The following is a 24676-nucleotide window of genomic DNA, read 5'->3' on the forward strand; positions in this document are numbered from 1 at the left end:
TGACGCTGTCGGATTCTCGCGAGACTCGGATTCTATATAAGGAGCCGCGCGTCGCCGCCATTTTCACACGTGCATTGAGATTGATAGGGAGAGGACGTGGCTGGCGTCCTCTCCATTTAGATTATAAGAGAGAGAGATTTACTGGAGCTTAGGACTAGGAGGAGTACTGTAGAAGTGTAGAGAGTGCAGAGAGTTTACTAGTGAGTGACCACCAGACAGTGCAGTTTATTTAATATATCCGTTCTCTGCCTGAAAAAAGCGATACACACAGTGACTCAGTCACATACCATATCTGTGTGCACTGCTCAGGCTCAGCCCAGTGTGCTGCATCATCTATATATATTATATATCTGTCTGACTGCTCAGCTCACACAGCTTATAATTGTGGGGGAGACTGGGGAGCACTGCAGTGCCAGTTATAGGTTATAGCAGGAGCCAGGAGTACATAATATTATATAGTGAGTGACCACCAGACAGTGCAGTTTATTTAATATATCCGTTCTCTGCCTGAAAAAAGCGATACACACAGTGACTCAGTCACATACCATATCTGTGTGCACTGCTCAGGCTCAGCCCAGTGTGCTGCATCATCTATATATATTATATATCTGTCTGACTGCTCAGCTCACACAGCTTATAATTGTGGGGGAGACTGGGGAGCACTGCAGTGCCAGTTATAGGTTATAGCAGGAGCCAGGAGTACATAATATTATATTAAAATTAAACAGTGCACACTTTTGCTGCAGGAGTGCCACTGCCAGTGTGACTGACCAGTGACCTGACCACACTGACCACCAGTATAGTTAGTAGTATACTTATATTGTGATTGCCTGAAAAAGTTAAACACTCGTCGTGTGACTTCACTTGTGTGTTGTTTTTTTTTTTTATTCTATAAAAATAAAACTCATTCTGCTGACAGACAGTGTCCAGCAGGTCCGTCATTATATAATATATAATATATACCTGTCCGGCTGCAGTAGTGATATATATATATTTTTTATATCATTTATCATCCAGTCGCAGCAGACACAGTACGGTAGTTCACGGCTGTGGCTACCTCTGTGTCTGCACTCGGCAGGCAGTCCGTCCATAATTGTATACCACCTAACCGTGGTTTTTTTTTCTTCTTTATACATACATACTACTACGACATCTCTTTATCAACCAGTCTATATTAGCAGCAGACACAGTACAGTACGGTAGTTCACGGCTGTGGCTACCTCTGTGTCTGCACTCGGCAGGCAGTCCGTCCATAATTGTATACCACTTAACCGTGGTTTTTTTTTCTTTCTTCTTTATACATACATAGTTACATAGACATCTCTTTATCAACCAGTCTATATTAGCAGCAGACACAGTACAGTACGGTAGTTCACGGCTGTGGCTACCTCTGTGTCTGCACTCGGCAGGCAGTCCGTCCATAATTGTATACCACCTAACCGTGGTTTTTTTTTCTTTCTTCTTTATACATACATAGTTACATAGACATCTCTTTATCAACCAGTCTATATTAGCAGCAGACACAGTACAGTACGGTAGTTCACGGCTGTGGCTACCTCTGTGTCTGCACTCGGAAGGCAGTCCATCCATAATTGTATACCACCTAACCGTGGTTTTTTTTTCTTTCTTCTTTATACATACATAGTTACATAGACATCTCTTTATCAACCAGTCTATATTAGCAGCAGACACAGTACAGTACGGTAGTTCACGGCTGTGGCTACCTCTGTGTCTGCACTCGGCAGGCAGTCCGTCCATAATTGTATACCACCTAACCGTGGTTTTTTTTTCTTTCTTCTTTATACATACATAGTTACATAGACATCTCTTTATCAACCAGTCTATATTAGCAGCAGACACAGTACAGTACGGTAGTTCACGGCTGTGGCTACCTCTGTGTCTGCACTCGGCAGGCAGTCCGTCCATAATTGTATACCACCTAACCGTGGTTTTTTTTTCTTTCTTCTTTATACATACATACTACTACGACATCTCTTTATCAACCAGTCTATATTATTAGCAGCAGACACAGTACAGTACGGTAGTTCACGGCTGTGGCTACCTCTGTGTCTGCACTCGGCAGGCAGTCCGTCCATAATTGTATACCACCTAACCGTGGTTTTTTTTTCTTTCTTCTTTATACATACATAGTTACATAGACATCTCTTTATCAACCAGTCTATATTAGCAGCAGACACAGTACAGTACGGTAGTTCACGGCTGTGGCTACCTCTGTGTCTGCACTCGGCAGGCAGTCCATAATTGTATACTAGTATCCATCTCCATTGTTTACCTGAGGTGCCTTTTAGTTGTGCCTATTAAAATATGGAGAACAAAAATGTTGAGGTTCCAAAATTAGGGAAAGATCAAGATCCACTTCCACCTCGTGCTGAAGCTGCTGCCACTAGTCATGGCCGAGACGATGAAATGCCAGCAACGTCGTCTGCCAAGGCCGATGCCCAATGTCATAGTACAGAGCATGTCAAATCCAAAACACCAAATATCAGAAAAAAAAGGACTCCAAAACCTAAAATAAAATTGTCGGAGGAGAAGCGTAAACTTGCCAATATGCCATTTACGACACGGAGTGGCAAGGAACGGCTGAGGCCCTGGCCTATGTTCATGGCTAGTGGTTCAGCTTCACATGAGGATGGAAGCACTCAGCCTCTTGCTAGAAAAATGAAAAGACTCAAGCTGGCAAAAGCAGCACAGCAAAGAACTGTGCATTCTTCGAAATCTCAAATCCACAAGGAGAGTCCAATTGTGTCGGTTGCGATGCCTGACCTTCCCAACACTGGACGTGAAGATAATCTGTGAGGAGGGGGATGTACACGGTGATATATCGGAGGGTGATGATGAGGTGGACATCTTGCCTCTGTAGAGCCAGTTTGTGCAAGGAGAGATTAATTGCTTCTTTTTTGGGGGGGGTCCAAACCAACCCGTCATATCAGTCACAGTCGTGTGGCAGACCCTGTCACTGAAATGATGGGTTGGTTAAAGTGTGCATGTCCTGTTTTGTTTATACAACATAAGGGTGGGTGGGAGGGCCCAAGGACAATTCCATCTTGCACCTCTTTTTTCTTTTTCTTTGCATCATGTGCTGATTGGGGAGGGTTTTTTGGAAGGGACATCCTGCGTGACACTGCAGTGCCACTCCTAAATGGGCCCGGTGTTTGTGTCGGCCACTAGGGTCGCTAATCTTACTCACACAGTCAGCTACCTCATTGCGCCTCTTTTTTTCTTTGCGTCATGTGCTGTTTGGGGAGGGTTTTTTGGAAGGGCCATCCTGCGTGACACTGCAGTGCCACTCCTAGATGGGCCCGGTGTTTGTGTCGGCCACTAGGGTCGCTAATCTTACTCACACAGCTACCTCATTGCGCCTCTTTTTTTCTTTGCATCATGTGCTGTTTGGGGAGGGTTTTTTGGAAGGGACATCCTGCGTGACACTGCAGTGCCACTCCTAGATGGGCCCGGTGTTTGTGTCGGCCACTAGGGTCGCTTATCTTACTCACACAGCGACCTCGGTGCAAATTTTAGGACTAAAAATAATATTGTGAGGTGTGAGGTATTCAGAATAGACTGAAAATGAGTGTAAATTATGGTTTTTGAGGTTAATAATACTTTGGGATCAAAATGACCCCCAAATTCTATGATTTAAGCTGTTTTTTAGTGTTTTTTGAAAAAAACACCCGAATCCAAAACACACCCGAATCCGACAAAAAAAATTCGGTGAGGTTTTGCCAAAACGCATTCGAACCCAAAACACGGCCGCGGAACCGAACCCAAAACCAAAACACAAAACCCGAAAAATTTCAGGCGCTCATCTCTAGGTGGTACTTGATATACCGGCTGTCGGGATCCCGGTGCACACCATATCGACGCTGGAATCCCGACCGCCGGTATTCCGACAAATATTCTCCCTCTTGGGGTGTCCACGACACCCCTGGAGGGAAAATAAATAGCGCGCCACCGTGCCCTCAGCGTGGAGAGTGTAGCGTGGTGTGCACAGCGAACCAGCAAGGGGCTCTTTTGCGCTCACCTCACTGCCGGCATTCCAGCAGGCAGGATCCTGGCGCCGGTATCCCAATCGCCGGGGAAACATACTACACCCGTTATGTAGTGTTGCCCTTTAAAGGAAATTATGTTATGGAACACAGGAATATTCCACTGAAAAACGTGTTCCCTGATATGAATGATGTTTTCAGTACCTGTTCCTATTCCACAATGTGACTTATCTATCCAGGACAATAGGCGTTTATTTACATACATGCAAACATATTTACATACATACTGTACATCATGTATGATACATGTAACTTCAATGCCCATCTTAATGACGTTATTTTGATTTAACTAGGAAATAATAGGATTTGGCACATGATAAGGATAAAAGGAATGTATGGAGAGCTGTGCCAGATTGCTATGGGCACAACTAGAATGATGACCGTTGAGTATTGTGTTAGGATGGAGTAGATCTCGTTAGTGGCTTTATATTTAAAATGTAGCTTAGAGTGTTAATAACAGTTGTACTATGAATGAAGCCAAATATGTTCCACTTATACTGTTCTCTATGGGATCATTTCAATTAAATGTAACTGGTGGATTTTTGTACGTAGCCCTATGGCATCAAGGTCATAATGAGGTTAGTCGCATATACCTACTTGAAGTAAACACAAGAAATTTATAAACGAATTTATCAATGAGTGATAAATGTCACTGAGTGATAAATTGCACCAGCCAATCAGCTTCTAACTGTCATTTTTCAAACACAGTCCGTAACATGGCAGTTAGGAGCTGATTGGCTGGTGCAATTTATCACTCACAGTGAAATGTATCACTCATTGATAAATGAGCCCATTAATCAGTGCTATGTTGTATGGCCCAATCCTATTGTTCACGCATTTACGTGGGATTGTACACTGCATGAAAAAGCACCGCTGAATTTAGGGGGTAATTCCAAGTTGATCGCAGCAGGAATTTTTTTAGCAGTTGGGCAAAACCATGTGCACTGCAGGGGGGGGGCAGATATAACATTTGCATAGAGAGTTAGATTTGGGTGGGTTATTTTGTTTCTGTGCAGGGTAAATACTGGCTGCTTTATTTTACATTGCAATCTAGATTGCAGATTAAACACACCACACCCAAATCTAACTCTCTGCACATGTTAAATCTGCCTCCCCTGCAGTGCACATGGTTTTGCCCAACTGCTAAAAAATTTCTAAAAGTAGCTAGCTAGCGATCAACTCGGAATGACCCCGATAGGGCACTAGGGAGCATTTTATTTCATAAACTGTTATTTTTAAAAATATATGCATGTGATGTGCCAAGTGGTTCTTATCCGCTATCAAATTCTGTCAAATTCTATGTTTACCTTAAGTGTTCTATGAAGAGTGTCAGCAATTTTAACAATGGAGCACGTGGTCTTTGTTTTTTGCAGTGCCCTACCTCCTCCTCTACCCATAGAGGTTCCATAGAGGCTCCAGCAAGGCTGGTGTTGGTTTCCACTATGATGGCCACATGCTCAGAATTTCCATGTCATAATATGACCTTCCTAGGCTCTCAAGTCTTTGGTTCCCCTTTAGCAGAGCTCCCGATTTTAGTGGGGACCAGCCCAGGCTCTTTAAAATATGTGCTAGTTATGGATTTTAGGAGCTTTGCTCATTTATTTAAATTTTCCCATTTATTTCAATGGGGGTCCTACTGTAAATCTAACTGAAAGAATGAGCTATTGAAATGAATGACAAAAAGTATATGCTATTTGTCTTCTGATTAATCGATTTGAGTTTTAATACTTTCTCCTGTGCACCAATTTTCACAAAAAACATATAGTTTTAAAACAATACAGCTCTGCGCCGTTTTTAATATGCTCCAGATTACAAATGACAATAACTAGTTATGCACAATAATTTCCAATTTCCCGTCAAAGCTTATGAAAGTTTTAATATAAAAAAAATGAAACATGTGACATTTTAAATAGTTTAAATAGCTGTTTTCCTCCAAAAAATATACTAGAATCAGTTGGACAGTACAGGAAAGGCTATTTCTGTGGCATTGTAAAAAACTAATTAATGGGGGAACTGCTAATTCATTTTAAATTTATATTATTCAGGAATTAATTTATTAACATGTGAGAATGTTTATTATCTGTGTTGAGGGGCTTTGTTTTTAATTAGACTTTGGGACATAAATTCAGATTTGTAAGATAAATTTGGCACTGAATGTTTGAATGAAATAATAAGATTTTAAACCTACCGGTAAATCTATTTCTCCTAGTCTGTAGAGGATGCTGGGGACTAAAAAGGGCACCTAAAAAGAACTTTGACTATGGGTGTGCACTGGCTCCTCACTCTATGCCCCTCCTCCAGACCTCAGTTAGAGAACTGTGCCCAGAGGAGATGGACAATACAAGGCAGGATTTAGCAATCCAAGGGCAAGATTCATACCAGCCCACACCAATCATACCATGTAACCTGGAACATACATAACCAGTTAACAGTATGAACAAACGACAGTAACGGTTCAAGACCGATGTCAACTGTAACATAACCCTTATGTAAGCAACAACTATATACAAGTCTTGCAGAGTTTCCGCACTGGGACGGGCGCCCAGCATCCTCTACGGACTAGGAGAAATAGATTTACCGGTAGGTTTAAAATCTTATTTTCTCTTACGTCCTAGAGGATGCTGGGGACTCCGTAAGGACCATGGGGTTTATACCAAAGCATCCAATCGGGCGGGAGAGTGCGTATGACTCTGCAACACTGACTGAGCAAACGCTAGGTCCTCATCAGCCAGGGTATCAAACTTGTAGAATTTAGCAAAAGTGTTTGACCCCGACCAAGTCGCCGCTCGGCAAAGTTGTAATGCCGAGACGCCTCGGGCAGCCGCCCAAGAAGAGCCCACCTTCCTAGTGGAATGGGCCTTAACCGAATTTGGTACCGGCAATCCAGCCGTAGAGTGAGCCTGCTGAATCGTATTACAGATCCAGCGAGCAAAAGTCTGCTTCGAAGCAGGAGCGCCAATCTTATTGGCCGCATACAGGACAAAAAGAGCCTCTGTTTTCCTAATTCTAGCCGTCCTGGCTATATATATTTTTAAGGCCCTGACTACGTCTAGGGATCTGGAATCCTCCAGGTCACTTGTAGCCACAGGCACCACAATAGGTTGATTCATATGGAACGAATAAACCACTTTAGGCAAAAATTGCGGACGTGTCCTCAATTCAGCTTGATCCACATGAAAAATCAAGTAGGGGCTCTTGTGTGACAAAGCCGCCAATTCTGACACTCGCCTTGCTGATGCTAAGGCCAACAACATGACCACCTTCCAGGTAAGAAATTTCAACTCAACCTTGTTAAGCGGTTCAAACCAGTGTGATTTTAGAAACTGCAACACCACGTTCAGGTCCCATGGTGCCACTGGAGGCACAAAAGGGGGCTGGATGTGCAGCACTCCCTTTACAAACGTCTGGACTTCTGGAAGAGAAGCCAATTCCTTCTGAAAGAAAATCGAGAGGGCCGAAATCTGTACCTTAACAGAGCCTAATTTCAGGCCCATATCCACTCCTGTCTGTAGGAAGTGGAGAAAACGACCCAGATTAAAATCTTCCGTAGGTGCATTCTTGGTTTCACACCAAGACACATACTTTCGCCAGATACGGTGATAATGCTTAACCGTCACCTCCTTCCTAGCCTTTATTAAAGTAGGGATGACCTCATCCGGAATCCCCTTTTTCGCTAGGATTCGGCGTTCAACCGCCATGCCGTCAAACGTAACCGCGGTAAGTCTTGAAATACACAGGGCCCCTGTTGCAACAGGTCTTCCCTCAGAGGAAGAGGCCAGGGATCTCCTGTGAGCATCTCTTGTAGATCCGAGTACCAGGCCCTTCGAGGCCAGTCTGGGACAACGAGTATCGTTCGTACTCTTCTTCGTCTTATGATCCTCAACACTTTTGTGATGAGAGGAAGAGGAGGAAAAACGTAGACCGATTTGAACACCCACGGTGTTACCAGAGCGTCTACTGCTATTGCCTGAGGGTCCTGAGACCTGGCGCAGTACCTCCGAAGTTTTTTGTTGAGGCGTGACGCCATCATGTCTATTTGAGGAGTTCCCCAAAGACGTGTTACGTCTGCAAAGACTTCTTGATGAAGTCCCCACTCTCCTGGATGGAGATCGTGTCTGCTGAGGAAGTCTGCTTCCCAGTTGTCCACTCCCGGAATGAAGACAGCCGACAGAGCGCTTATATGATTTTCCGCCCAGCGAAGGATCCTTGTGGCTTCCGCCATCGCGACTCTGCTTTTTGTCCCGCCTTGGCGGTTCACATGAGCCACTGCTGTGACATTGTCTGATTGAATCAGAACCGGTAGGTTTTCGAAGAAAACTCTCCACTTGTCGAAGGCCGTTGTAAATGGCCCTGAGTTCCAACACATTGATGTGTAGACAGGACTCCTGGTCTGACCAAAGACCCTGAAATTTTTTTCCCTGTGTGACCGCTCCCCATCCTCGGAGGCTTGCGTCCGTGGTAACCAGGATCCAATCCTGAATTCCGAACCTGCGACCCTCCAGGAGGTGAGCACTTTGCAACCACCACAGGAGGGACACTCTGGTCCCTGGGGACAGAGTCATTTTCCGATGTAAGTGCAGATGGGACCCGGACCACTTGTCCAGAAGGTCCCATTGAAAAGTCCTTGCATGGAACCTTCCGAAGGGAATGGCCTCGTAGGCCGCCACCATTTTCCCCAGAACTCGAGTGCATTGGTGAACTGACACCGTTTTCGGTTTTAGCAGGTCTCTGACCATGTTCTGTATGTCTTGGGCTTTCTCTATTGGGAGGAAGACCTTCATTTGTTCCGTATCCAGTATCATACCTAGGAACAGTAGTCGAGTTGTCGGAATCAACTGTGACTTCGGTAGATTTAGAATCCAACCGTGTTGCTGGAGTACTCTCAGCGAGAGCGCCACACTGCTCAGCAATTTCTCCCTTGATCTCGCTTTTATCAGGAGATCGTCCAAGTATGGGATAATTGTGACTCCATGCTTGCGCAGGACCACCATCATTTCCGCCATTATCTTGGTGAAAATCCTCGGGGCCGTGGAGAGTCCAAACGGCAACGTCTGAAATTGGTAATGACAATCCTGTACAGCGAATCTCAGGTATTCCTGATGGGGGGCATATATGGGGACATGAAGGTACGCATCCTTTATGTCCAGAGACACCATAAACTCCCCCTCCTCCATGTTGGCTATTATCGCTCTGAGAGATTCCATTTTGAATTTGAATCTTTTTATGTACAGGTTTAGGGATTTCAGATTCAAAATAGGTCTGACCGAACCGTCCGGTTTCGGGACCACAAATAGGGTTGAGTAGTAACCTCTTCCCTGCTGGTGCAGGGGAACCTTGATTATCACTTGCTGTATACACAGCGTTTGAATTGCAGCTAACACTACATCCCTTTCCGATGTGGAAGCTGGTAGGGCCGATTTGAAAAATCGGCACGGGATTCAGGTCCGAACTGACCCAGGCCTGACTGAAAAGTCGAAGACGTGCCCCCACCGGTGCGGACTCCCTCAGGGGAGCCCCAGCGTCATGCTGTGGGTTTTGGAGCAGCCGGGGAGGACTTTTGTTCCTGGGCACCTGCCGAAGCAGGTGCTCTCTTGCCTCTGCCCTTACCTCTGGCGAGGAAAGAGGATCCCCGACCTCTTTTGGACTTGTGCGACCGAAAGGACTGCATCTGATAGGGTGTTACTTTCTTTTGCTGTTGGGGAATATATGGTAAAAAATTTGATTTACCTGCTGTAGCTGTGGAAACCAGGTCCGTCAGCCCATCCCCAAACAATACATCACCCTTATAGGGTAGTACTTCCATATGTTTCTTGGAATCCGCATCACCCGTCCATTGGCGAGTCCATAAGGATCTTCTCGCTGAGACAGACATGGCATTGGCCCTAGAAGCTAGCAATCCAATGTCCCTTTGAGCATCCCTCATAAATAAGACTACGTCTTTAATATGGGCTAGAGTTAGGAATATAGTATCCTTATCCATATTATCAAATTGATCTGTCAGCTCATCTGTCCAAGCTGCAATTGCGCTACACACCCATGCCGACGCAATTGTCGGTTTTAGCACAGCACCCGTATGAGAATAAATACACTTTAAGGTAGTTTCTTGCCTGCGATCTGCAGGGTCCTTAAGGGCTGCTGTGTCAGGAGACGGTAGCGCCACTTTCTTGGACAAGCACGTCAGGGCCTTGTCCACAGTGGGGGGTGATTCCCAAATCTCCCTGTCCTGCTTAGGGAAAGGGTATGCCATATAAATTCTTTTGGGGATCTGCGGTCTCTTATCCGGAGTCTCCCAAGCTTTTCCAAAGAATTCATTTAATTCATGAGATGTTGGAAAGTTAATAATCTGTTTCTTTTCCTTAAACATGTGTACCCTTGTGTCGGGGACTGAGGGTTCATCCACAGTATGCAACACATCCCTTATTGCCACAATCATACACTGAATGGTTTTAGTCACCCTAGGGTGCAATTTTACTTCGTCATAGTCGACACTGGAATCAGAATCCGTGTCGGTAGTAGTGTCTTGTGTTAAGGGACGCTTTTGAGACCCCAACGGGCCCTGTGAGTCGGTCCAATCCGAGGATTGACCCCCTGATGTCCCCCCTAAATCAGCCTTATCAAGCCTTTTATGTAAAGATGCCACACTTGCATTCAACATATGCCACATGTCCATCCAATCTGGAGTCGGCACAACCGACGGGGACACACCACTCATTTGCTCCACCTCCTCCTTGGAGAAGCCTTTCATGCAGCTTCTGTGGAGAAAATGGCGCTGGTTAGTGCTGAGGATCAAGCCCCGCCCACCCGACGGCGGGCTTCGGTCCCAGTGATTTTTCAATAAAATGGCGGGGGATCATAGATTTACTGCAGTCTAATCAAACTGTTTTGTGCCAAAATGTGAGGTTTATTGCTGCCCAGGGCGCCCCCCCCTGCGCCCTGCACCCTTCAGTGCTGCTCTGTGTGTGTGTGACTGGGAGCAATGGCGCGCAGCTTACCGCTGCGCGCCTTACTTCATGAAGATCTGATGTCTTCTGCCGCCTAAGATGTCTTCTGCCTTCTCTATCCGGCTTCTATCTTTGGCATCTGTGAGGAGGACGGCGGCGCGGCTCCGGGATGAACCCCAGGTGAGACCTGTGTTCCGACTCCCTCTGGAGCTAATGGTGTCCAGTAGCCTTAGAAGCAGGGCCCAACTTGACAAGCCAGCTCTGCTTCTCTCTCCTCGGTCCCACGATGCAGGGAGCCTGTTGCCAACAGGACTCCCTGAAAATAAAAAACCTAACAAAATTCTTCTTCCACAGAAAACTCTGGAGAGCTCTCTGCAGTGCACCCATTCTCCTCTGGGCACAAGATCTAACTAAGGTCTGGAGGAGGGGCATAGAGGGAGGAGCCAGTGCACACCCATAGTCAAAGTTCTTTTTAGGTGCCCTATCTCCTGCGGAGCCCGTCTATACCCCATGGTCCTTACGGAGTCCCCAGCATCCTCTAGGACGTAAGAGAAATTAGGTTTCAGGAAACAACAGTGTATAGGAAACAAAGGGGTTCCGTCATAGGTTCCAAGATTATAGAGGTGGTGTGAGTCTCAGGTTTGCAGCTAAATTCAAAGCAGCAATCAGTAATAGTCCTGGACTTGCCTTATAACTGATTGACGCTTTATTTTACTGAACTCGCCAAAGTCACCCCGGTTCTGTGATCTCTGAATTTATTACATAATCCCCAAAGTCTTGATAAAATCGGTGTATTATTTCCATATGAAAAATAAAATAATAATGGCTAATATTTATTAATATTTATATTTTATTAACGGGTGTAAAGTTTGTTGTACCACAACTCGCAGCATATTTTACAACTGATTAAGCTGGATTTGCATATGTTTCCTCTGTGATTCTTAAAATAGTTCTGAGAGTGCATAGATTAAAGCTGCACCCAGTTGACATTGCTCATCGTCTGCGGTACAGAGGTAGCAAACGACGTTAAACATTTCATGTGCCTCAGTTTGCTAGCAACAACAACTCATTAAATGGTCTGACTTGCAATGCAATGACTGACCACTTAGCAGCTTGCGGTAAGGCATCCATTCACTGGATTCAACACCCTTCTCCTGGCTTTGATCATTTTGTAGTGTTCAGCACTAGTGTACTGGGGAGCGCTGTTTATCTTCTTTATGGGGATTTTCCAGGCTCTAGGCTTAATTCACACTGGGCAGCGATCGCAGTCTGAATCCCTATGTGGAGTGCCCGTGCACACCCCGGGAGCCCAGTGAGATGCTAAAAGCGATCCGGCCAACAGAGGCGTGCCTGGACCATTATGGGGGCGGGCTGCGGCGACTGTGTGACATCACACGCAGCTGCTGCGACCTGGTACCTGGTGAGTAGCGGCCTGCCAGTGTGCAGGAGCTGAGCTGGCAGGGAGCTACTCAGCGGGTGCAAAAGCATCGCTGTGTGATACTTTGCACCCTGGTGGGCAGAGCCGGCCTTAGGCATAGGCAAACTAGGCAAATGCCTAGGGCATTTGGTATGCTTAGGGGCACCAGCAGCTTCTGCTGATTAAAATGATATGCGGCATGCCTATATTCTGTGTGTGACTGCGGCTGTATCTGCATACGAAATGCTACATTGCAGTGTACTCCTGGAAATCACTGTAATGTAGCAATTCGTATGCAGATACAGCCGCAGTCGCACACAGAATATAGGCATGCTGCATATCATTTTAATAAGCAGATGCTGATTGTGCATCCTAGCCACAAAGTAATGCAAATAAAATGCATTTTCATAAACAAAAGGCGCCCGATGTTAGCAGAGCTGCCAGCTGACTCATGCCAGGCATCTCCTGCAGAACTAGCGGCGGTGCTAGGGGGCACCAGCCAAAATCTTGCCTAGGGCATCATATTAGTTAGGGCCGGCTCTGCTGGTGAGGGGGGGGGGGGGGAGGGGTAAGGCCAGACATGCGGGGCGGATTAGCCCTGTGTTAGGCGCCCCACCCTCTGCATGTCTGAGAAACTGATCGTAGATGTGCTAAATTTAGCACATCTACGATCAGATCTGAATGACCCTTCTGTACTATGGCCCTCATTCCGAGTTGTTCGCTCGGTATTTTTCATCGCATCGCAGTGAAAATCCGCTTAGTACGCATGCGCAATGTTCGCACTGCGACTGCGCCAAGTAACTTTACTATGAAGAAAGTATTTTTACTCACGGCTTTTTCTTCGCTCCGGCGATCGTAATGTGATTGACAGGAAATGGGTGTTACTGGGCGGAAACACGGCGTTTCAGGGGCGTGTGGCTGAAAACGCTACCGTTTCCGGAAAAAACGCAGGAGTGGCCGGAGAAACGGTGGGAGTGCCTGGGCGAACGCTGGGTGTGTTTGTGACGTCAACCAGGAACGACAAGCACTGAACTGATCGCACAGGCAGAGTAAGTCTGGAGCTACTCTGAAACTGCTAAGTAGTTAGTAATCGCAATATTGCGAATACATCGGTCGCAATTTTAAGAAGCTAAGATTCACTCCCAGTAGGCGGCGGCTTAGCGTGTGTAACTCTGCTAAATTCGCCTTGCGACCGATCAACTCGGAATGAGGGCCTATATGAACTACATTGGATGAAGAGTGAATATTTTATGTTGAAATAGTGAACAAAGACATTTTGGAGCACTTTATTCACTTAAAGTTTATTTAATTTTTAAAACGAGTATGTATGTTTTATCCATGTACTTTTATTATACTTGAATACTGTCAGGGCTCTTAGAGACCACTGTGCATTTTACCTGGCTACAGCGGCAGCTCCTGCTACCTTTGTGGAGGAGGGGGGCTGCCGCTTGACTCCCTGCTTCTATGGACTATGGGGGTCATTCCGAGTTGATCGTCGCTGTGCTAAATTTAGCACAGCTACGATCATCTTCCCTGACATGCCTAGTCCGCCCCTCATGTCAGTCCCCCCCCCCCACACACACACACACACACAAATACAAAAGCATCGCACAGCGGCGATGCTTTTGTATTTGTGGAGTAACTCCCTGCCAGCGCAGCTTGAGTTGATTGTTGCTGCCACTGGCGGCAATGCCTGCGTTGGCCGGACCACGCCCCTAAACGGCAGCTTAATGCCGCCATCCAGCCCCCTCCCGCCCAGCGCCGGCGCATGCACAGGTTCGACCTGATCGCTGCGCTGCAACAAACTGCAGCAAGCGATCGGGTCGGAATGACCCCCTTTATCGGATGCAGCCCATGGAGCCGGCAGGGAGTGGAAGCCAGCTCTCAGGCTAATCGCAGCCCGGTCTGGCATTCTCAGAGGGATGAAACACTTCCCAATGGGGAGGTGTCCTGCAGGTGACTGACAGGTAGGACTTCCAATAGAAAGTCACTGCCAGTCACAGTGTAGCCAGTGTAGTCACGGACTTCAACTGGCTTACTGCAGTGGCAGATTTTACTGGAGGGGCTGCAGTCCTGCAGGCTATAGATAAAATCTGCCACTGCCTGGATCACAAGCATGGCAATGTTGTCACTGCAGAAGTTCCACTCTTGTTCATTACCCTGTGATACAAGAGAAACCAGCCCTGCTCAGGTCACTCCTGGGCTGGTTCTTACTATATCTTGGAGATAGCTACTGTCTGCATATTACAGCGGAAAGAATGGTGGTATCTAGCAGTGGGTTAAGGATAAACTAATTTTTATTTCTCTTACGTCCTAGAGGATGCTGGGGTCCACATTAGTATAATGGGGTATAGACAGGTCCACTAGGAGCCATTGGCACTTTAAGAGTTTGAGAGTATGGGCTGGCTCCTTCCTCTATGCCCCTCCTACCAGACTCAATTTAGAAAATGTGCCCGGAGAAGCCGGTCACAGCTAGGGGAACTCTACAGAGCTTCTTTAGTAAAAGTTTATTTTAGAGTTTATTATTTTACAGGGAGGCTGCTGGCAACAGCCACCCTGCTTCGAGGGACTTAGGGGGGGAGTAGTGTCCACCCTGCGGGGTCTGAGCCACTATCTCCACTGACAGGACACTGAGCTCCTGAGGGGATCGAACGTTCCCCGCCACAGGGGATCGCTCACCCTGGCAGCATGCCGCCACCCCCTTACAGAGCCAGAAGATCAGAAGATGGCGAGATATGGCGGCACAGGGGTAGGAGCGCAGCTCTGAGAGGCTGCACTCCGGGAAGGCTCAGTGGCACACAGTGTTGGCGCTTTGAGGTGCGTCCTGAGCCAGCGTCTTAATACCCTACACTGGATAGCGTCAGAATCCGCTGTGCTCAGACGCTCACAGGGGGTGGAATCCCTCGCCTAGCGACGGAATCCTCAGGCCAGTATAAAGAATTTGTGTGGGAAAACGCGCCATCTTCAAGGGGCGGAGCTTCTCCTCAGTGCCGACCCAGCAGCGTTCAGCGCCATTTTCCTGCCTGCAGTTCCTGTACACAGACACTGACAGAACTGTCCCTCCAAGCAACTCCAGCTATCCTGTGCGGTACCAGGAGGTTGTAGAAGGGGGATGGGGGGCGGTGAATTAGTTCTGTGCAACTATAACAGTAAACAGTGGGCGCTGGTAAGGGGTGTCCTTTATCAAAACAGCGCTGTGTGTGGGTTGGATCCAATCTCTGTGTCATATGCGGTTGAGGATATGTCCTCTCAGGATGATCTCATCCCATGTGATCAGGATTGCACTGTTGTAGCGCAGATACCAGCAAGGGAGCTTGAGTGGTTATCCTCTATCAAAACTATGATTTCTCAGATTTCTACTAGGGTTGCTCAGAATGAATCTGCAACTCAGGTTTTACAGAATTCTATGGCAGTTTGGTCCGGTTCTGTTACCTCAGGACCCCCCTTTGTAGGTTCCCACAAACGTGCTCTTGCCCAGATTATGCAAGACGACACGGATACCGACTCTGACACGGCAGACGGTGATGGAGATGTGCTCAGGGGGGCCGCATCTCTTGCTAAAGAGGTGCAGTTGATGATAGAGGCTATTAGAGATGTGTTGAATATTGCCGACACAACTCCTGAGGAGGTTGAGGAGGCTTACTTCACTGATCATATGAAAGCCTCGCTAACCTTCCCTGCGTCCAAAGAATTACTGTAAATGCTTTTGAAAAAGCATGGGAAAACCCAGAGAAAAAAAATTAAGATCCCTAGAAAGGTTCTGGTTGCTTTCCCCTTCCCGGAGGAGGATTGAAAGAAATGGGAAAACCCACCCATAGTGGACGCGTCTGTATCCAGACTCTCGAAAAAGGTGGGTTTTACCGGTTCCAGGATCTACCGCCTTAAAGGAGCCGGCTGATCGCAAAATTGATACTACGCTCAAATCCGGCCTACTATTGCCTGTGCATGGATTTCCAAAGCTATAGTAAAGTGGTCAGGCACATTACTTGAGGATTTGGATACAATGGATAAAAGTGACGTTGAATTGTTTTTACGTAACATTCAGGATTCTGCAGGATTTATGGTGGAATCCATGAAAGACCTGGGTTCAATGGCTGCAGGAATTTCTTCCATGTCTGTCTCGGCTCGTCGAGGACTGTGGCTGCACCAGTGGTCTGCCGACGCGGAATCCAGGAGAGGTGTGGAGACCCTACCCTACACACGGCAGCCTCTCTTTGGGGAAGCGTTGGATGCGTGGTTCTCCACGGCTACAGCGGGTAAGTCCCCTTTTCTTCCCTCAGCAGGTCCTGCTATGAAGAAGCCTATTTCTTCACCTGCATCACAGTTCTTTCGGTTACTAAACCGAGAAAGGCTAAACCGTCCAACACCGTCTTTAGAGGTGGCCGTCCAAAATCCAAGAAACCTGCTGCGGCGGGTTCCCAGGAACAGAAGCCTGCTTCAGGTGCATCAAAGTCCTCCGCATAGCGGTGGACAGTGCGGCCTGGAGGTAGGGCCGATGGGGGCGAGACTCAGACATTTCAGTTACGTCTGGGTGTCATCCGGCCTGGACCCCTGGGTACTAGATATTGTTTTCCAGGGGTACCGGCTGGAATTTCAAGATCTCCCTCCTCATCGGTTCTTCAAATCGAGCTTGCCAGCTTTGCTGGCAGACAGGGCTACCCTACAGGGAGCCATCCAGAAGTTGGTGGAGGCACAGGTCATTGTACCAGTCCCTCTACAAATGCAAAACACGGGTTACTATTCGAACCTTTTCATGGTACCGAAACCGGATGGTTCAGTAAGGCCCATTCTGAACTTAAAATCACTAAACCCCTTTCTGAGGGAGTTTAAGTTCAAAATGGAATCTCTAAGGGCAGTTATATCAGGTCTGGAGGAAGGGGAATTCCTGGTATCCCTGGATATCAAGGATGCGTACCTCCACATTTTGATTTGGCTGCCGCATCAAGCTTATCTATGATTCGCACTATTGGACTGTCATTTTCAGTTCCAGGCCCTGCCATTCGGCCTCTCCACAGCACCGAGGGTATTCACCAAGGTGATGGCGGAAATGATGGTTCTCCTCCGCAGACAGGGGGTGAACATAATTCCATATCTGGATGATCTGCTGATAAAGGCATCGTCCAAGGAGAAGCTGTTACGGTCCATAGCTCTCACGACCCAGCTTCTCAGGGAACATGGTTGGATCCTGAATCTTTCAAAATCACATTTGGAACCAACCAGGAGGTTGTCCTTTCTGGGAAAGATCCTCGACGCAGAGGTGCAGAGGGTGTTTCTTCCTGAGGAAAAAGCTTTGGTGATTCAAACAATGGTCCGGGATGTCCTGAAGCCAGCCCAGGTGTCGGTTCATCAGTGCATTCGCCTTCTGGAGAAGATGGTGGCCTCTTACGAGGCGGTGCAGTATGGGAGGTTTCATGCTCAGTCCTTCCAACTGGATCTCCTGGACAAGTGGTCGGGATCCCATCTTCACTTGCACCAGAGAATACGTCTGTCGCCAAAGGCCAGGATGTCACTCCTCTGGTGGCTGCAGTTACCTCACCTTCTGGAGGGCCGCAGGTTCGGGATTCAGGACTGGATCCTTCTAACCACGGATGCAAGTCTCCGGGGCTGGTGCGCGGTTGCTCAAGGGGAAACCTTCCAAGGAAGGTGGTCAAGTCTGGAAGCCGGACTGCCGATAAACATTCTGGAACTAAGAGCCGTCTACAACGGTCTTCTCCAAGCGGCCCATTTTCTCAGAAATCGGGCCAGTCAAGTGCAGTTGGACAATGTAACGACAGTGGCTTACATAAACCGACAGGGCGGAACGAAGAGCAGAGCTGCAATGTCAGAAGTAACAAGAATCATCCTCTGGGTAGAAAAACATGCGTTGGCGCTGTCAGCGATCTTCATTCCGGGAGTAGACAACTGGGAAGCGGACTTCCTCAGCAGACACGACCTCCACCCAGGGGAGTGGGGTCTCCATCCGGAGGTGTTCAATGAGGTAACAGAACTTTGGGGCATGCCCCAGATCGACATGATGGCCTCTTGTCTCAACAAGAAGCTTCAGCGGTATTGTTCCAGGTTGAGGGACCCGCAGGCAGTGGCGGTGGACACCCTAGTGACTCCGTGGGTGTTCCAGTCGGTGTACGTGTTTCCTCCACTTCCACTCATTCCAAGAGTTCTCAAACTCATAAGGACAGCAATAGTTCAGGCAATCCGGACTGGCCAAGAAGGGCTTGGTACGCAGATCTTCTGGATCTACTGCTAGAAGAGCCGAGGCCTCTTCCGCTTCGGGAGGACCTTCTGCAGCAGGGACCGTTCGCCTATCAAGACTTACCACGTAGTGTTTGACAGCATGGAAGTTGAACGCCAGATAGTAGCTCGGAAGGGCATTCCGAACAAGGTTATTCCTACCCTGATACAGGCTAGGAAAGGGGTAACATCAAAACATTACCATCGTATTTGGAAAAAATATGTATCTTGGTGTGAGTCCAAGAAGTTTCCTGCGGTTGAGTTTCAACTGGAACGTTTTCTCTTCTTCCTGCAAGCAGGTATGGATATGGGCCTAAGGTTAGGATACATAAAGGTCCAAATTTCGGCCCTATCCATTTTCTTTCAGAAACAGTTGGCTGCTCTCCCTGAGGTTCAGACTTTTTGAAGGGAGTTCTGCACATCCAACCTCCCTTTGTGCCGCCTATGGCTGTCACTTTGTTGACCTTAGCTTCTGCTAGACGTGTGTCGGAGTTGGGGGCTTTGTCATGTAAAAACCCATACTTTATCTTCCATGAAGATAGAGCTGAGTTTCGGACACATCAGCAGTTTCTTCCGAAGGTTGTGTCAGCATTTCATATCAACCAACCTATTGTGGTGCCAGTTGCGACTGACTCCTCAATTTCATCAAAGTCCATGGATGTTGTAAGGGCTCTAAAGATCTATGTGAGGAGGATTGCTCGTCACAGAAAGTCAGACTCTCTGTTTGTCCTGTATGATCCCAAGAAAAATGTGTGTCCTTCTTCCAAGCAGACGATCTCTCGCTGGATCAGGTTCACTATCCAGCATTCATATTCTACAGCAGGCTTGCCATGTCCTACGTCTGTTAAGGCCCACTCTACTCGTAAGGTGGGTTCTTCTTGGGCGGCTGCCCGGGGTGTCTCAGCATTACAACTCTGCCGAGCAGCTACTTAGTCGGGGTCGAACACGTTCGCAAAGTTCTACAGGTTCGATACTTTGGCCTCTGAGGACCTAAAGTTTGGTCAATTGGTTCTGCAGGAGTCTCCGCGCTCTCCCTCCCGTTCTGGGAGCTTTGGTACATCCCCATGGTACTAATGTGGACCCCAGCATCTTCTAGGATGTAAGAGAAAATAGGATTTTAATTACCTACTGGTAAATCCTTTTCTCGTAGTCTGTAGAGGATGCTGGGCGCCCGCCCAGCGCTTCGTGATCCTGCAGTGGTTATTTAGTTCAGTACTGCTTAGTTCTTGGTAAGTACTGTTTTGTTACTTGGTAAGTAATCCTGTTCAGCTGTTGCTGATGTTTCAACCTAGTTAGCTTGGGTTGCCTTGTGTGTGAGCTGGTGTGAATCGCGCCACTATCTGTGTACAATCCTTCTCTCGAAGATGTCCGTCTCCTTGGGCACAGTTTCTAGACTGAGTTTGGTAGGAGGGTCATAGAGGGAGGAGCCAGCCCACACTCTCAAACTCTTAAAGTGCCAATGGCTCCTAGTGGACCCGTATTTACCCCATGGTACTAATGTGGACCCCAACATCCTCTACGGACTACAAGAAAATGATTTACCGGTTATTCTATTATTCTTATCACTTTCTCTCTGTAGCACTGTTGATGGGTCTTTTTTTTCTGCACAGCCGTGATTCCTATTTCCAAATGTTCTTTTGCTGAAAAGAAAACGTGTGAGCAATGTTGAAGACTTTCTACAGCAATGCCAACATGCAGTGCCACTTGGAGTAAACACTGTGGACAAGCTTTGGCTCAACTCTGTGTGCTGTAAGAGCTTTTACTTATTCTGTATTATGAGGCAATCACAGCTCAATCTAAACACAGTGATTACACAAGGTACACTATTACAGTATGGAGTTACATTCTGTAGTTGTTATTAGTACATTTGTTTATTGTTATAAATATTTTTATCATTGTTATTATCTTTCATTTATAAAGCGCTGAAATATTATGCAGAGTTGTATACTGCAGAAATCATAATACATGAGAAATGACATACAGTGATATGATACAGAATGAATAGATGGCCTGCCCAAATGAGTTTAGAATGTAAAAGATTTGGAGAACAATTGCTACATAATGATAGTGAATTACTAGTTATAGCTGGTGGTGAGGAAAATGTGTGTGGTTACTGTAAGGAAGCTACCATTATAAATCTGGTGTGTGTCCTTTCTATGCAGCTGAATCTCCCCGATTCAGTCAGGATGGCGGCAGTCATGTGACCGATGCCAGAATCCCAATACTACTCGGGAGACCAGTGCCGGTACACCGTCAGCTAACATCCCAAATTTAAGTATCGGGGTTTGCCATAGGGTTAATGCCTGGGAGGGGGGATAGGCACTGGGTTGTGTTTAGGGTTAGGCACTATGTGGGGTGGTTAGCCCTATGTGATCCCCGCCCCACCTCCCGAGGGTTAGCCCTAGCTACCACCCCACCCCCACAAGGGTTAGCCCTAGCTGCCACCCCAGGAGATTTAGGGTTAGGGTAGGAGACAGGGAGATGGGGGGAGGTTAAAAAAAACTTACCCCCTCCGATATCAGGATATTTATTGTCGGGATGCTGCTGTCGGTCAGTCCTGACCGCTGGGTTACGATACCGAACCCCTACTGAGGGTATGAATGCGCTGGGATCAGAAGAGAAAGATGTAGGTGGAGACATGAAAGATGATCTTATTGTAGAAGGTTCAGGACAGCCAAGACTTCCCTTAACCATTAACCATAACCAGACCTCCTTCCTCATCACGGAATGCAGTGTTACCTAATCTATATAATGATGTACTCCATAACAGTGCCTTAGGCTATTGTATATGGATATTAGAAGTCACCAACACACTTGCTTATAGTATGCAGCTATAGAGCTGCATGCAGACTTGCCATGCATGTATTGCAATGGAAGAGGACCTCACATAACCTATAATGAACTATAAGGATGTGTGTTATTGATTATAATACATATGTGCTCCTAATAAACATAAGTTTTATAAAGTGTGTGTTTGTGTGAAACGTCAAAGAACCCTTGGCAACAAGTTCTGTCAATTTTCTAATGCAGTTCAGCAAAAGAAAGCAAACATCGGTTTATAGTAAATTCCTGTTTATATGAGCATGTCTGCATTGTCATGTTTACTTTTATGTAAAGAGAACAACTTGCATCTGATTATAGTTACTGATAAACAGTCGGGCACCTGTATCCTGCTTATCAATAAATCCTCTTTCTGTTATGCCTAGAACCTCACATAGCAGTTTCCATCTGCCCAGGAACAATCCTTGCCATACTATATACACAATCAAAACAAATGGAGTGTTTTTCTCCTTATACCTCTTACTTACCATTAATTATACAGTTTATTCCTTTATATTAACTTTGAAAGAAAAAACAAATGTCTACTTTATTTTTTATTTTTTTTCTGGAGGTCACGCTATGCTCTGAAATTGGTATTAGAGTTTACAATTTTGTTGAAAGCATTCATTTAAGTCACGGCCTGCAGCCTGCCAAGTAATAGTGGGGAGAGCAAGAGTAAACCGTCTGTTTTTCTTCCATGGCATAAAAAGGACTGAAACAAGAACTCTAATTTAATTTTATGTTTATATTTTCAGAACCTTGTTTAATTTAGTCAGCACAGCATTGTGTATTAGAGTCTAAGCCGCTGTAGCTTAAACATGGAACAGCTAAGTGAGTGAGCTATGCGGAGAAAATAGGCTATTATCGTTAATTTGCCTTGCTATAACTTTCTCTTTAGAAGTATGGTTCTTGGGGGTTTTGCATTTGTAAAGGAAAATTGCATAGTTTTAGGATATTTATTTATTCATCGGGCTGTTTTTTTTTAAAGGGATATTCAACCTTCAGGACATCCTTCATGGTAGCTGATTAGACTTATCCTGGTGCCTCCTGGCTGCCCCATGAATGGTGGGTCTCCTGCTTGATTTTTCCCATCACTCATGAAATATTAAATATCTCCATCCTGGAAGACCTGGACCTGCAAGCAACAGAGACAAAGGGGAGAAGTGAGACAAATCTTGCCTGAGTTTCCCAAATTCCCAACAGCCCAGGGTAGGGGATGGGGAAGAGGTAGAATACTTAGTGTGTCGGGATCGTCAGTGTCAGGATGCCGCCGTCGGTCATGTGACTGCTGGCATCCCAACCGCCGGGATGACATATCCATCCCCATACAATGAGGGTTGCCTGAAGGTGGGTACTACTTTTGACAAGAGAGAAATGAATAAGGGATCAGGCAGTGGCACAGTTCCTGTGTCAAATTGTTAACAGTAATAGGGCTCTGGTAACAACTCCTCTTCCAGTGATGTGGCCCCTTAATAGCTATTGTCTGGTGATCACCAGACAATGTTACCTGGAACTACAGAAAATATCAGGATTCCATAAATGGGGAGGGCACCATTTGTGACGAGATCAAACCTAGAAAAATGGCCTTAGCACAGGGGTGATAAATCCATTAGCAGTGAAGGGGTTAAGGACATTGTTTTATACCTTGTTTAGCACTGATGTTTTGTATATCAGTTTCTTACAAGAACTGAGCACAGTCTTGATTCAATCTGAGTATATTTTTGGAATTTTCAGGGGGTTTTTTTTCCGTAAAATGATATAAGATATTTTTTCATGGCTTCACATTTATTATATACAGTATACCACCGGACAGTACACAATAGGTCAATCATGAAAACATAGGCGAGTGTACAAAGTTACATAATGAGTAGGGGAAAAACTTTGTTACATTTTATAAGTAAGAAAAAAAATAGGTTTGTTTTTTGTTTACCTGTATCCATTCTGAATTAATATTAAGATAGGAATATTCAGGCCATTAGTCCTTTTGCAGCGCCTGTTTATGTGATAAATGACAGCATAATTAGCAATGCAGTGGTCATAATGAGCTATCAGCGGATGAGCGACGCTGATGGATTGGCTTAGTGAGATTCTGGGAACACGCTTCTTAACTGCTTCTGTGGTGGTTTTATTGTGTTGAGATTTTGGTCCTTTAGGCTGTAATTACATAAACAGAGATACTTCATCTAGCCAGGTGTCACTGTAAATGTTCCAGCTAATCTATCTGTATTCCCAGTCTTGCTGCTTGTCACCGCCCAGCCTGGCTGTGTGCTTTCCTGTCCTGCATCATGAGGGCAGTGTTTGTTTACATGTCAGGGACTGCGGCCATGCCTGCTGAAACTTTCCTCCTGTGCACTGATATATTAAATCATATTTCCCACACGTACAGTTTTCAGTTGCTTTTGTAATAACATGACACGTGAAAGGAAAAACATGTTTCCCATTTCCCTGACTTATTCATGGGAAGAGAATCTGTGCTGTTATAATTGTTGCTGATCTCCAACTTCTAACATTGGGGCCGATGTATTAACCTGGAGAAGGCATAAGAAAGTGATAAACCAGTGATATGTGCAAGGTGATAAAGGCACCAGCCAATCAGCTCCAATATGTAAATTAACAGTTAGGATCTGATTGGCTGGTTTCTTTATCACCTTGCACATATCACTGGTTTATCACTTCCTTATGTCTTCTACAGGTTAATACATCTGCCCCATTGTTTGCCAGTGTAGAATACTTGAGAGTAATGCATACTTGCCTATCCTCCCGGAATGGGCGGGAGGCTCACGAAAATCTGGTGGCGCTCTTGGCCCCATGGAAAAATGGGCAAACCTCCTGCATCCCCGCCAGCCCCCCAAACCCCCCTTGGCCGCCCATAACAGAGCACAAGTGAGTGGTCCAAGGGGGACCCGATGAATCGATTTGTGCTGAATTGCATTATTGTAGCCCCGCCCCAGCTATACAATGCCAGTTTTCTCGGTGCTGCATAGTGGGGGGCGCAGCCACAATGGCAAAATCATTTCACCACACCCCCCTAACAGCCCACCTACCAGCCAGCCAGCCATGCCCCCTCTGTGCCAATCAGGCTGCCCCCTTCCAAAGGAGGGGGCAGCAATGTAGGTAAGCATAGAGTAATACTAGGTACAAGTCTCAGCTGTTCAGTCTGGTTATTGCATACCTCCCAACATTGTAGCTCAGAGGTGTGTGACCCT

At 46.4% G+C, this 24676-nt stretch overlaps 1 protein-coding gene and 1 long non-coding RNA gene across 6 annotated transcripts in view; one reads left to right on the forward strand and one right to left on the reverse strand.

Annotated features, from left to right (window-relative positions):
* The window catches only part of HDAC9 (histone deacetylase 9), a 1168275-nt gene that overhangs the window by 520435 nt on the left and 623164 nt on the right, over positions 1 to 24676 (forward strand). The window lies entirely within an intron of this gene.
* Positions 22012 to 24676, reverse strand: part of LOC134928855 (uncharacterized) — a 107779-nt gene continuing 105114 nt past the window's right edge. For all 5 annotated transcript variants that reach the window (XR_010178071.1, XR_010178068.1, XR_010178069.1 and 2 more), the window contains 2 exons: positions 23401 to 23624; positions 22012 to 22605 (listed from right to left, as the gene is read on the reverse strand). This is a non-coding gene — a long non-coding RNA (uncharacterized LOC134928855). The remainder of the gene's footprint in view (positions 22606 to 23400; positions 23625 to 24676) is intronic.

This window comes from Pseudophryne corroboree, chromosome 5, assembly GCF_028390025.1.
Source record: "Pseudophryne corroboree isolate aPseCor3 chromosome 5, aPseCor3.hap2, whole genome shotgun sequence".
Classification (NCBI taxonomy): domain Eukaryota; kingdom Metazoa; phylum Chordata; class Amphibia; order Anura; family Myobatrachidae; genus Pseudophryne; species Pseudophryne corroboree.